The sequence below is a fragment of the Mesoplodon mirus genome (assembly GCF_964341445.2).
Source record: "Mesoplodon mirus genome assembly, chromosome: 6".
Classification (NCBI taxonomy): domain Eukaryota; kingdom Metazoa; phylum Chordata; class Mammalia; order Artiodactyla; family Ziphiidae; genus Mesoplodon; species Mesoplodon mirus.
This window is the reverse complement of record NC_138982.1, coordinates 62,472,407-62,484,849: the sequence shown is the minus strand read 5'-3', so window position 1 is coordinate 62,484,849 and position 12,443 is coordinate 62,472,407.

Here is a 12,443-nt window from a genome sequence, read left to right as displayed (position 1 = left end):
GACAACTCATAAACATCAAGAGGATAATAAAAATAATACAGTCTGGTCCATTCCAATATGTCAATCTTTTGATGGTTAACATATTGTCATTGATAACCGTATTGTGGCAGGCAAAATTCTAAGATGACCCCCATAAAATCCTCACTCTGATTTTGACACCATCTATATGATAGATTTTGTTCCCATGATTAAGTTGTAGTTCACACATAGTTGAATTTGATTACATGAGCTCTTTAAATCTGAGTCTAGATGCCAGAGACTCAAAATGTAAAACGGATTTGATGCAGGAGAAATTCTGTGTTGTTGGCTTTGAAATGGAGCCACATACAAGGAATGCAGGCAGTCTCTAGTAGCTGCATGTAACTCTGACCCACAGTCACAAGGAACTACCGCAACTCCCTGAGCTTGGCAAAAGACTCCAAGCTACTGATGAGAACACATCTGGCTGACGGCTTGATTTCAACTTTGTAAGACGGTGAGATGAAAACCAGCCATACAATGTAAAAACTTCTAACCTGTGAGATAATGAATGTATTTTTTTAAACCACAAAGTATGTAGTAATTTGTTGCACAGCAACAGAAAACTAATACACCCAAATTCAATAAAAAATGTCAAGAAAGAATTGTCAAAATTGAAAGTCTGTAGTGAAACCACTTTACCATTATTGCAGGGCCACCATGGCACTAGATCAAATTTAGGTATAACCCATTTGTTTACCCAGTTGGGGTCATTGACAGATTGTGGAGAGGAAAAAAATTGACTTTTGAGACTCAAACATAGGAATTAAATATATTCTGCTCATAAACAGAAGTGGAGAATTTATAAAATCAGTTTAAAGTATAGGTTGCCACTATAGGTATTTATTTTAAATTTTAGATTTTGCTGAGAGGAATAATATAATCATGATACAAAGAATTTGGAAATAGAGAGAAGAGGGGGAAAAGCTTGGAGCTTAAATATATTTGTTCTACATTAGTTCATGATAGAATGTTGGACACTTCCATCAGAGATATTTTTCTGTTGTAAGGTTTATATATTATATCAACAAGGATTTGTATAGGCACTTTATAACTGAGTCATCACACACACACATAAAAACACATATACACATGCATGCCCTCACACATACAAATTAGTAATCCTTTTTATTTTTAATATAATGACTTTTTAGTGTTATTTCACTGGCTTCAAAACAATTATTTCAATGCCTACCAAGTATTTTATTGAGTGGATGGATAATATGTTATTTAAATATATTTATGTTGTTGGGGATTTAGTATTTTAATTTTTTACATTGTTAATCATGCCAATTTATATTAGCATGCAGAATATTGTTTTTCCATTTGGGGGGATGTTTCCTTAAAATAAATGCCTAGAAATGAAATACTACATTAAAATATCTGAACACTAGCTTTTTCTTAAGGGACTCACCAAAAATAGAGGGCACTAATCTTTTGAGAGAAGGAGTAAATGATTGGGAAATAATAAATTAATTGACAAATATAGCACTCTGGAAATTTCAGCAATTAGAAATGACAGAGTAGCTTCTCTCAGACTAACCATTTGCCAATAATAATTCTGAACTTTGGGAGGTGATATCTAAGGGGGGACTTGTTTAAACCACTGGAGAGTTACCAAAAGAATGTAAATAGAAACTAAAAGGAATTTTACTCAAAAAAAAAGGGAACTGCAGTACATGAGGTCAACATTTGCACAGATTTTTTTTCCCTAAGAATATTACCTAGAACCATATGAAGCATGACACCATAAACTTGCTGGCTTGAGGAGTCAGAACCTAGAACTGACAACTGCCAGAGCAGCTAGAAATTAAGGATACAAATCCCAATAAAGAGGAAGTCACAGAGAAAAATACACTGCGCGCATATAAACTCTCCTCAAATTCTAAAACAGCTGCCAGAGCAGCTAGAAATTAAGGGTACAAATCCCAGTAAAGAGGAAGTCACAGAGAAAAATACACTGCGTGCATATAAACTCTCCTCAAATTCTAAAAGAGAGATGCACATGTGTTGGGCAAGTCTCCAAGGAGCCCTGAAGGAAAATAAGAACTGGAAGGCTGAAAGAGCTCAGTAGAGATTTCAACAGCTGACCACTGTGAGGGAGAGAAGGTTTGTACTTTGATTCTTGCTAGTTATGTGGAAAGCTAGTAAGATTAATACCACGTCCCAGAACTAAGGGATATGCCTTAGTGCAATACTAAAAAAGCTTAACACAAAGTGTCCACAAGATCAAGGTGATTAGTTCATACAATGTTACAAAAAAAAAAAAAAAGACAACAACAAAAACTCATCAGTTTTCAGAGAAAAGCAACGAAATCCAGGCTCTTACAATGCTAGTATATGGTATAAGAATTACTTATAAATGCGCAGAAACTAGAAAATATGACTCAGGCATAATAAATAATATCAATAAATGGTAATAGATTCAGATATAAATAAATGTTGAGCCTGGAAAAAGAATTTTAAAATAAATATGAAAAATATATTTTAAAAACTCCACAAACATTTATATAATGAGAAAAAAAGTTTGGAAATTTCAGGAGAGATATGGTAGCTGTAAAATAGTAATAATCCTAGAGCTGAAACTATTACTAGGATCAAAATTCGTTAGGTATAATTGAGAAAAGATTGGATAAAATAAAACAAATATTAGCAAACTTTAATGATAGTCAGTAGATATCATTCAAACAGAAGTAAAGAGAGAAAAAATATTGAAAAGAAATAAGCAGACTCTAAATGACTTATGGGACAGTGTTAAACAGCCTGATTTCCATGTACTCGGAGTCTTAGAAAGATATAAGAGCAAGAAAGGGGAAGATAAAAGATAGAAGATAAATTAATCAACATTTTTCCAAACTGTAAAAAAATAGCATTCACTGATCTATTTTGCAAGCAAGATAAATACTGAGGAAACCAAGCTTAGGAGAACAAGGAAGCCAAACTGTTAAAGCATAAAGAAAAAAACAATATTAAAAGTAGCCAGAGGAAAAAAAGACGCATAACATACAGGAAAATACCATAAGAAGTAGAACTGGAAAATAGAACATCTTTAAAGTACAAAAATAAAAATAAGAAAGAAATTAAGAAAATTAAGAATCTAGAATTCTATATCTACAGAAAATGTCTTTTTCAAAAACTGAAGGAATCCTGAAGCGATTTTCTGAGAAGACATGTCACTCAGAGAAAAACACTAGGGGATGTTGTTCAGGCTGAAGCAAAAAGGTATCTCATAGAAATTCAGATATAAAGGAAGGAAAGATACCATGCAAATGTCAAGATAAGAAAGCTGATGTGACTATATTAATACCAGAAAGGTAGAGCTCAAGATTAGTTGTACTATGAGTTAAAGAGGATCATTACATAACAGCACGATTAAAAGGGCAGTTCATCAAGAAGACCTAAGCATTCTAAATTTTTATACACCTAGTAATAGAGCTTCAGAACACATGAAACAAAAATAAAGGGAGAAATAGACAAATACATAATCATATTTGAAAATTATATTCTCAGTAATTGATAGAACAAGTACCTCCAATTCAGTAAATATTTAGAAGACTTGAATAACACTATAGACCAACTTTAACTAATTAATAGTTGCAAAATACTCCATCCTACAACTGCAGAATACACATCCTTTTCAAGTTCACATGGAATGTTCACAAAGACAGACCACATGCTGGAGCATAAAACAATAAATTTTATATGGTTGAAATCATATACAGTATATTTCTAACCATAAGAATATTATATTAGAAATAAAAATAAAAAATATAAAGCTCAGATAATTAAATATTTGTTATGTAAGTATTAGCATACTTTTAAAAATAACACTCATAAGTCAAAAAAAAATCACAAGGGAAATTTTTTAAATCATTTAAAGTTATATTCCATTTACAGTTATAAAATATTGTATGGGATTAAGAGGTACAAATTACTATGTATAAAATAAGCTATAAGAATATATTGTACAACACAGGGAATGTGGCAAAATTCTTTAATAGACATGTTAAAATGATGATCCAGACAATGGCTAATGAATACTGAAAATATATTCCACATTTTTAGTCATCAAAAAATGCAAATTAATCCACAATGAGATGCAATCAAAACTCACCAATATGGTCAAAATTTAAAAGGTGAAAATAGCAAGTGCTGTCGAAGATATGAAACAACAAAAACTCTCAATATGTTGTTTGGCAGGGTCCCAAAGAGTCAAGCACACACCAACGAGCAACCCAGAAATTCTACTCCTAGGTATTTACGCAAGAGGAATGAAAACATATGAATGTACAGAGCATATTTATTCATAATACTACATAAAATACCATAATGGCTATCAACAGGTGAATGGCCAAAATAAGAAACTGAGGTATGTCCATAAAATGGGAATAATATTTGGCAGTTGAAAGGAATACACTACTGAAGCATTATTTTGAATGAAAGAATCCAGGGAACAAAAAGGTGTGCATACAATGTTATTCCACTTGTATGGATTCCAACTAAGCTAAGGTGATAGGAAAATAGTTGTCTCTGAGAAAAGGAAGGGATTGATTATAAAGGAATATGAGGGTACTTTCTGGGGCAATGCTAATGTTATCTGTCTGGGCAGGGATGGAGATATGATAAGTGTAATCATTGTAATTACATGAAAAATATGTATCCATTTGAAAAAATTTTAAAAACACAAAAACCTGTGTATTTCACCGTGTATAAACATCTAAATTATAATATTAAAGTTAGTTTTAAACTAACTTTACGATTATAACTTTTTAATGAAATTTTAAATCTTTATATTCATTTCCTTATGATTTCTTCTTTTGCTTGTAAGCATAAAAAGTCTTTCCCAGGCTTCCCTGGTGGCACAGTGGTTGAGAATCTGTCTGCCAATGCAGGGGACACGAGTTCGAGCCCTGGTCTGGGAAGATCCCACATGCAGCGGAGCAACTGGGCCTGTGAGCCACAATTACTGAGCCTGTGCGTCTAGAGCCTGTGCTCCGCAACAAGGGAGGCCGTGCTAGTGAGAGGCCCGTGCACCGCGTTGAAGAGTGGCCCCCGCTTCCCGCAACTAGAGATGCAGGGGACATGGGTTCATGCCCCCGTCCAGGAAGATCCCACATGCCGCAGAGCGGCTGGGCCCGTGAGCCATGGCCGCTGAGCCTGCGCGTCCGGAGCCTGTGCTCCACAACGGGAGAGGCCACAACAGTGAGAGGCCCACACACCACAAAAAAAAAAAAAAAAAAAAAAAGTTTAGTTTTTATTTCTCAGCAAGTCACATCCGTATGATTATAGGAAAGAACAACTCTGTGCAGTTAGTTAAGAAAGTGTTAAGAATAGGAAAAATACACCATAAGAACACCAAAGATTTTGAAGAGTTTCTTTAAGATAGCATACAGATAGTATCTGATTAACTGAAATACTAGAACAGAGTGAACCACAGCTCAGAGCCCTGCAATGATAAGGCCTTAGTCAGTAGGAAGGTTTTCATAGGTGGAGTCTCCCTAAGAGTCTGTGAGTGCAACCATAAGAAGTGGAAAAAAAAGAAGAAGAAAAGAGGGGAGAAAGCTTGGTGACTTGTTGAAAAAATTGGTCCTAAAGCCACCCAAAGTTCTTTCTGTCCAAGCTACACTCAGTGGTGATATTTGATCCTAGGCTGAAGACAGAGAAATACTTTCTAACAAATCAGAGCAATTTTCCTAGAAATCCTTGGATTTGCAGGCATGGGGTCCTCCTGATTTGGGCAACTGGGAGGTGAAAGAAGTGAGTGGCTTCCTGCCTAAGGTAAAATATGACTTGTGTTGGGATTCCCCAAAAGACACACATATATAAAAAGGCCAACAAAGGCAGATAATAACTACAAAGCCACCTATGTTAGTCAAACTGATTATTCATTACAAACAAGAAACTGAAGAGAATTAAAAGTTTTCAAAATAAGAACTGATATGAAACTGAAGGAAATAAAACATTCTGGGAGAAAAAAAAAAGGTACTGTACTTGAAAAGATTCTAATTAGTAGCATCAGAGAAAATTTTTAAAAGACAGTGCACCTATAAAACAAAAGTTGGCTGGTTTTAAAATGGAAAAACAATTGAACAAAGAAGAATTCTTAGCAATTAAAAATACGATGGCCAAAATTTAAAAACTGAAATAAGAGAGCTGTGATAAAAATGAGGAACTCTCTCAGAACCTAAAGAAAATAGAACAAAAGAGAAGGAACAAAAAAAGTAAAACTAAGAGATTGAGAATCAATTCAGAATAGCTGATATCAATCGAAAATGGCTTCTAAAATGAGAAGGCAAGGAAAATAAATGGAAGAAATCAATAAATATTAGAAGAACTTTTTCCAAATTTGAGAGAAAAGATAAATCTTCACTTTTAAATGACTTGTTGAGTGATTTTGAGTTACACAGCTAGAAATATTTCATTGTATTTTGAACTATCAAGAATAAAGAAAAAATTCTAAAAATATTCAGAAAAAATATCACCACCTACAACACCTATGTTTGTCAGTAATATTGAATACTGGAAGTCCCGAAGGAAGGAGAATAATGTATCCCTAGAAATTCATATCATACCAGATACAAACATGAGAAAGAAATAAAGAATTTCTAGTCATAACAGTATTCGGGAAATTTTCCCCCTGTGCACCTTTATTTGAAAAACTTCTTTGTGGATATACTTTGGTAAAATAAAGAATAAATCCCAGAGGAAGCTACTGGATCCCAGAGACAGGCTAATTAACTCCTCAATACAAAATGTAAAAGCAATAAGTCTGAGGGGTATCATTGTACAACTGACCTGAAAATTAATTATTTATCCAAAATATAAATAAGAAGTTGAATTATCCTAATGAAATGGTAAAAAAAAATACATTTATTTTTTCTTCACAAATAACAGTTAATTAAAAACTCAAGAAAATATAAAAAAGAAAACTATAAAAGTCACAGTTCAAATATAAAGCAACCTAACAAAACAGGATTTTGAATATTTGAAGGAAAAGGAAGAGGGAATTATTGATAATGAGAATTTGAATGTATTCATGTTATATATGCAGTTATACCTTTGATGACAAATTGAAATTATAATGGAGTAATAGAGTGATGGTGGCCATTGAGTGGTCTCAGAAATGTCTCTGCACCACTGAGAACTGGAACTTTCTGTGAACTATACCTAATTAAGGACACCAGCCATTTTTTAAAAAACATTTACCACCTCAGCCTTGTGTTTCAAGGTTGTTTCCCCTTGTAACTATACAACCATTTTGGATGCCAACCAATCCTTGCTGAGCAAGCACCCTTACTTCTTTCCAGCTCCAATTGTAATTCTTGATAAACAACTCATGTAACTAACTGTGGTCTTTCTGTTTTTGCTTTTATCAACCTCCCCCATCTTGCAGTCTGTCTCACAGGCTGGAACTCTAACCAACCCCAAATAAACACCTTTTTATTTCAATCAGGTCTGTTTTTTGAAATTTCGGTTAACATAGCTGGTGTAGTCTACAGGACCCAGAGCAACTCCTCAGTTCAGATTGGATGTATGGTACCTACAGGGACCCACTGTGTCCAGTCTTCTGTTCAGCTGTGCTGGGGCTACCTGGTGAGCCCTTCCTGGATTCCAGCCTCTCATTTTGGTTGATGTTCAGGCCTTTATTTGGGTGTTTCTAGGTGTCAACACTTGTCCCCTCTCTTTTGGGGAATGGGGGTTGTTTGTTTGTTCTTTCTGTCTCAAGATTCAGGTTCAAGGTTCTTCTGTCTATGCCGCTTGGTAAGAGATTCAGGTTTTAGGTTTTAGTGAGCACACAGAATAATACGACGTTCTTATTGCAAAAAAAATTTTTTAAATGAACCCCCCCCCTCCAGAAACCCCTGCCAGCTTTATGTTTAACACCTATGGACACTAATACTGTAACTACCTATCTAAATGGATCCATTTAACCCAGGATGATTTAAAATTACACTGGCCAAAATGGGAAACTTTCAAAATTCCCAAATTAGTCTATCTTCCTGAATTACTAGAAATGTTGCAGAATCAGACAATTAATGGGAAGCATATTTTAATTGGTATCTAAAAGCATCTAAAGGTAACACTGAGAAAATTACCTCCCTCCAAGCTGTAAATACAAAGTTGACTCAGACTGTCTCTAAACTTTAAAAATCAGCTAAACCTTCCCACTCCTCTCCTACTCCCTTCAAATTCTGCTTCTTCTCCTCCATCTCTTTACCCACCTCTTTCCAAACTCCTTTTGTTTTTTTTATCTGACTGCTCTCCTCTCTCCTCGCACTGAAGCCCCTCCCAAACCCCTGTGCTGGAAGTTCCTTTTAAAACTAATCCCACTGGTCAAGAAAAAAAACCTGCTCCCTCTCCTCAGCAGTTCCCTAGACCTAACTACAAATAATCAGAAAATAAATCAGCTGGAAGCCAATATTCAAGGGCTAATAGAAACAACATATTTGTCTTACAAATCTCTACAAAACCCAAAGTACACCAACTTAAAACAAGTTAAGGTCCACCATATTTTTACCAGTGTCAAGGCATCATCTATTCCTCTCAAAATGATTGTAGATATTATAAAAGATCAGGATATTAGAGCAAAATTTTCCTGTACTTGAAAAATTAATAATAAATACCCTAAGACTTATAATAATAGGTACATTTTCTTTCTCTGCCCCTTAAAGTTATAACTCTTATCATGTCTTTGAAATGAAAACACAGCCCACATTGTCTGAGACTGCAACCTTGACTCAATCAGTAGAACTTAAAAAAAAAAAAAGGGAAAAGAGGTCTTGTTAAATAGAAACTGATAAAAGGACTCTCTTGCCCAAACAGCTTCCTTAGAATTGCTTGTCAAGGACAAAGATAGATCTTAAAAGTCTTCACAAATATTAAAAGACTTAAGCTATCTGAGTGAATAATCTAATTTATTCCAACTGTTATTTATAAAATAGTAAGTTTTGTATTGTACCTGATTCAAAACTAAAATTTTTAAATGAAATCTATGAGATCTCTGGTTGCATTTATCTATATGTCCATTTGTGTATGTTACCTCCTGATAATATTTCCAAAATTAATTTATAAAAGAGCTCTATTTAATTGGCTTAAATAAATAAATGCTTATATTACAATTCTCAAAAATATAATAAAAACTAACCCAAATGTTTTTCAAGGTCACATGGTCTAGGATCATCTTTAGTAAATAAAAGCTATTTAAGCTTGTTGGTTTAATTTATACAGGTATATCTTCTTAGTTAGCATTAAATATAATGGAGATAGAAAACTTTTGTTCTACTGGTGTTTGCTAATCAAACAGACTAATGTCTCTCTTGCAAAGTTTGTCACCAAAAAGGAAAAAGAAAAAAAAAATGACTGTTTTAATGTCTCATGAAGTTTTCATGAGTAATCTAAGTATGATTGTTAAGAACAAATGAATTAAATAGATGAGAATGAGATAAGTTTTCAGGTGAACAATTTAATTTAATAATTTTTTATGACATACCTGCTTAAATAGTTTATTGAATCTATGGTAATTTACACCCTTAGAGTTTCTCTAATTTAAATTAAATGATGAGAATTCATTAAATGTCCAGATCATTTTCAGATAAGATAAAATATTGAAACATTAATTGCTAAACAAATCTGATAAGAAAAGGTATAAAGCATGGAAATGCTTTTGTTAAGGGAAAAGGAACTGACTTTGTCCTATTTCTAAATGGGGGGGAGAAAAAAGGGGACAAACTAAAATGGACACATAAAGTTGCAAAAGATTTCTGAAAAAAAGGAATCTTTAGAAAAGAATTGTATTTGTGGTCAGGACTGGATGATATTGGAACAAATTTAATTAGTAGATGAATTTTTTAAAAAATCCTGAGCCATGAAGAGCTGAACTTAGGAAAACAGGAAGAAATCTGCACAAACTATAAGATGCATAAGAGAGAACTGTCAGCCAGAGTCATAAGATAACTTTGAAACTGCAAGTGCCATCAGGAAAATTGGTGAAACCTCTGATCTAAGTGCAAGATTTTAATAAGACTGACAAAAGAAACCTTGGCCCTGCATAGTGTAGGGAGATACAATTGAGACTGTGCAAAATTTGAGGCTAAAGAGTTATAACTTCAGTAAAAACATAGGCCAGTTGCCATCTACAAATGCTTACAGAAAGAAAATTGTTGTTTGTGACTTGGAGCCTAAGTTGGTATAAGTCTCCCTTTAGTATCTGTGATCAAAGGACTGGCCTTACATGGATTTGGAGTTTGAATTTACATTATAGCATTATACAGTAGCCTAGAGAAAGCAAAAAAGAATCCTTACTCTAGGGATATACTCTCAAATCCATCCTCTTAGAATTTTCCAATATAGAGTCCAGATGAGCACTGCATTATATCCAGAGTTAAAAAATATATAAGAAAGTAAGTCATGAAAATAAATAACACACAATAACAATTTCAGATAGTGAAAATACCAAACACAGAATAAGAAATAAATTTTTCTAAATGTTTAATGAAATAAAACTTTTAAAAATAAAATAAAAGTACAAGAGACTACCAAAAAATTCATGGAAGTTTTTAAAAAGAACTTTAGAATATTGCTGAAGTGCAAGATGAAAGTCCATGCACTTTTGGTAAGAGTAAAATCTGGTACAACTATTTAGGAAAACTTGGCATTATCTAGTAATGTCAAAAATGTTAATGCATTATGACCCAGCTATCCATATCTTAGATACAAACCTTAAAGAATCCTTGCACATGTTCAGCAGAAAAAAATATATAGGAATGTTCAAAGCCACATTTTTTTCATATTAGACAAAACTTGGAAACAACAAATAATAACAGTAAAATAGATTAAGCAAATGCCAGCCAGAGGTAAGTTGATACCTAATTTTATTCCTCACTAGTCATATGACCTTGAGAAAATAATATAACTCAAGTATCCTAAGTTTTCTCATCTCTAAAATTGGGGAAATAGGGCTTCCCTGGTGGCGCAGTGGTTAAGAGTCCGCATGCCGATGCAGGGGACACAGGTTCGTGCTCCAGTCCGGGAAGATCCCACATGCCGCAGAGCGGCTGGGCCCGTGAGCCATGGCCACTGGGCCTGCGCATCCGGAGCCTGTGCTCCGCAACGGGAGAGGCCACAAGAGTGAGACGCCCGCGTACCGCAAAAAAATAAATAAATAAATAAATAAATAATAAAATAAAATTGGGGAAATAATAATATCATCACCTTATAGGCATCCTTATTTATGCATCTGATCAAACCATCACTGAACAAATACTCCTTTAAAGAGTGATACTGTCCTGACAATGTTTTAGGCATTAGAAATACATTAATACACAAGAGATACAAATATCTCGCCCCATGGAGTTAGCTTTCTTTTGATAATATTTTATTTTGGAACTAGAGATCAACAAAGAAATGGTATGATTTGCCAGATAAGGAATGTCTAAAAGAAGAGAAGCCCTTTTCAATAGGATAACCAGGAAAACCTCCCCTAAGAGATGACTGAGTGGAGACCTGGAAGATGAGACCACAATCTTGTAAAAATGTGGGGAAAGAGATTTCTGGGAAGAGGCAGCAAGTATAAAATCCCCAAAATAGAAGAGGCTTGGGAGAGTGAGGCTGTGGTCTAGTAAGTAAAAAAGAGAGTAGGAGAAGTTGAGGTCAGAGGGTTAGGTACTGTCCAGGCATCATGTTTGTTGATAGCTGTAAGTAGCTGTGATTTAAAACTAAGCTCAGTGGGAAGCCATCACAGTGTTTCAGGCAGGAATGATGAGATGAGTTTAAAAAAAATTAGTCAGTGGTTGCATAAAAAAGATAATACATATTTGCTTAATCCAGATTTTGGCATAGAATAAGCACTGAGTAATCAATAACTATTATTACTGTTAGTTATGTTTAACTGCTTGTGAAGCAGAAGCTGATCTATGGACAATCAATTTATTTCTTAATTGTCTTATCTTCACTTGTCATGTCCTTTCAGACAGTTTTGCTGTGGACTCTGCCTAGTCCTTCTCCACTTCTAAAAATTTACTTTATGTATTAAGGCTGAAAGCAGAGCTGCTCTGAAAGTTTCCAGTCATCAATGGGGAGAATTTTGGGTATAAGAAACTAGGGTATTGGCTAGTCTCCAGAGGGCCCAAGGAAAGAAAAGGTAACCATATTGCCCAAGCAGAGAGATTAGTGATTGTAGAGATGAATTGCTACATTACCTTAAAGACAACATTCATTAAAGTTACTGTGCCTACTAAACTCAGATTAATGGCATGAGGCTAGCACAAAAGGAGGGGAGAGAGGAAGGAAACTAGGCCTATTGATTTTTTGGTAAGATTGTAAATTGAATAAAATGCTAGAAGTGAACGGTTCTAAATCGCCCATGTTTGCTTATGCAGCATCACTTCACATTCAATAGAATAATGCTTTGCTTATCTTAATGAATG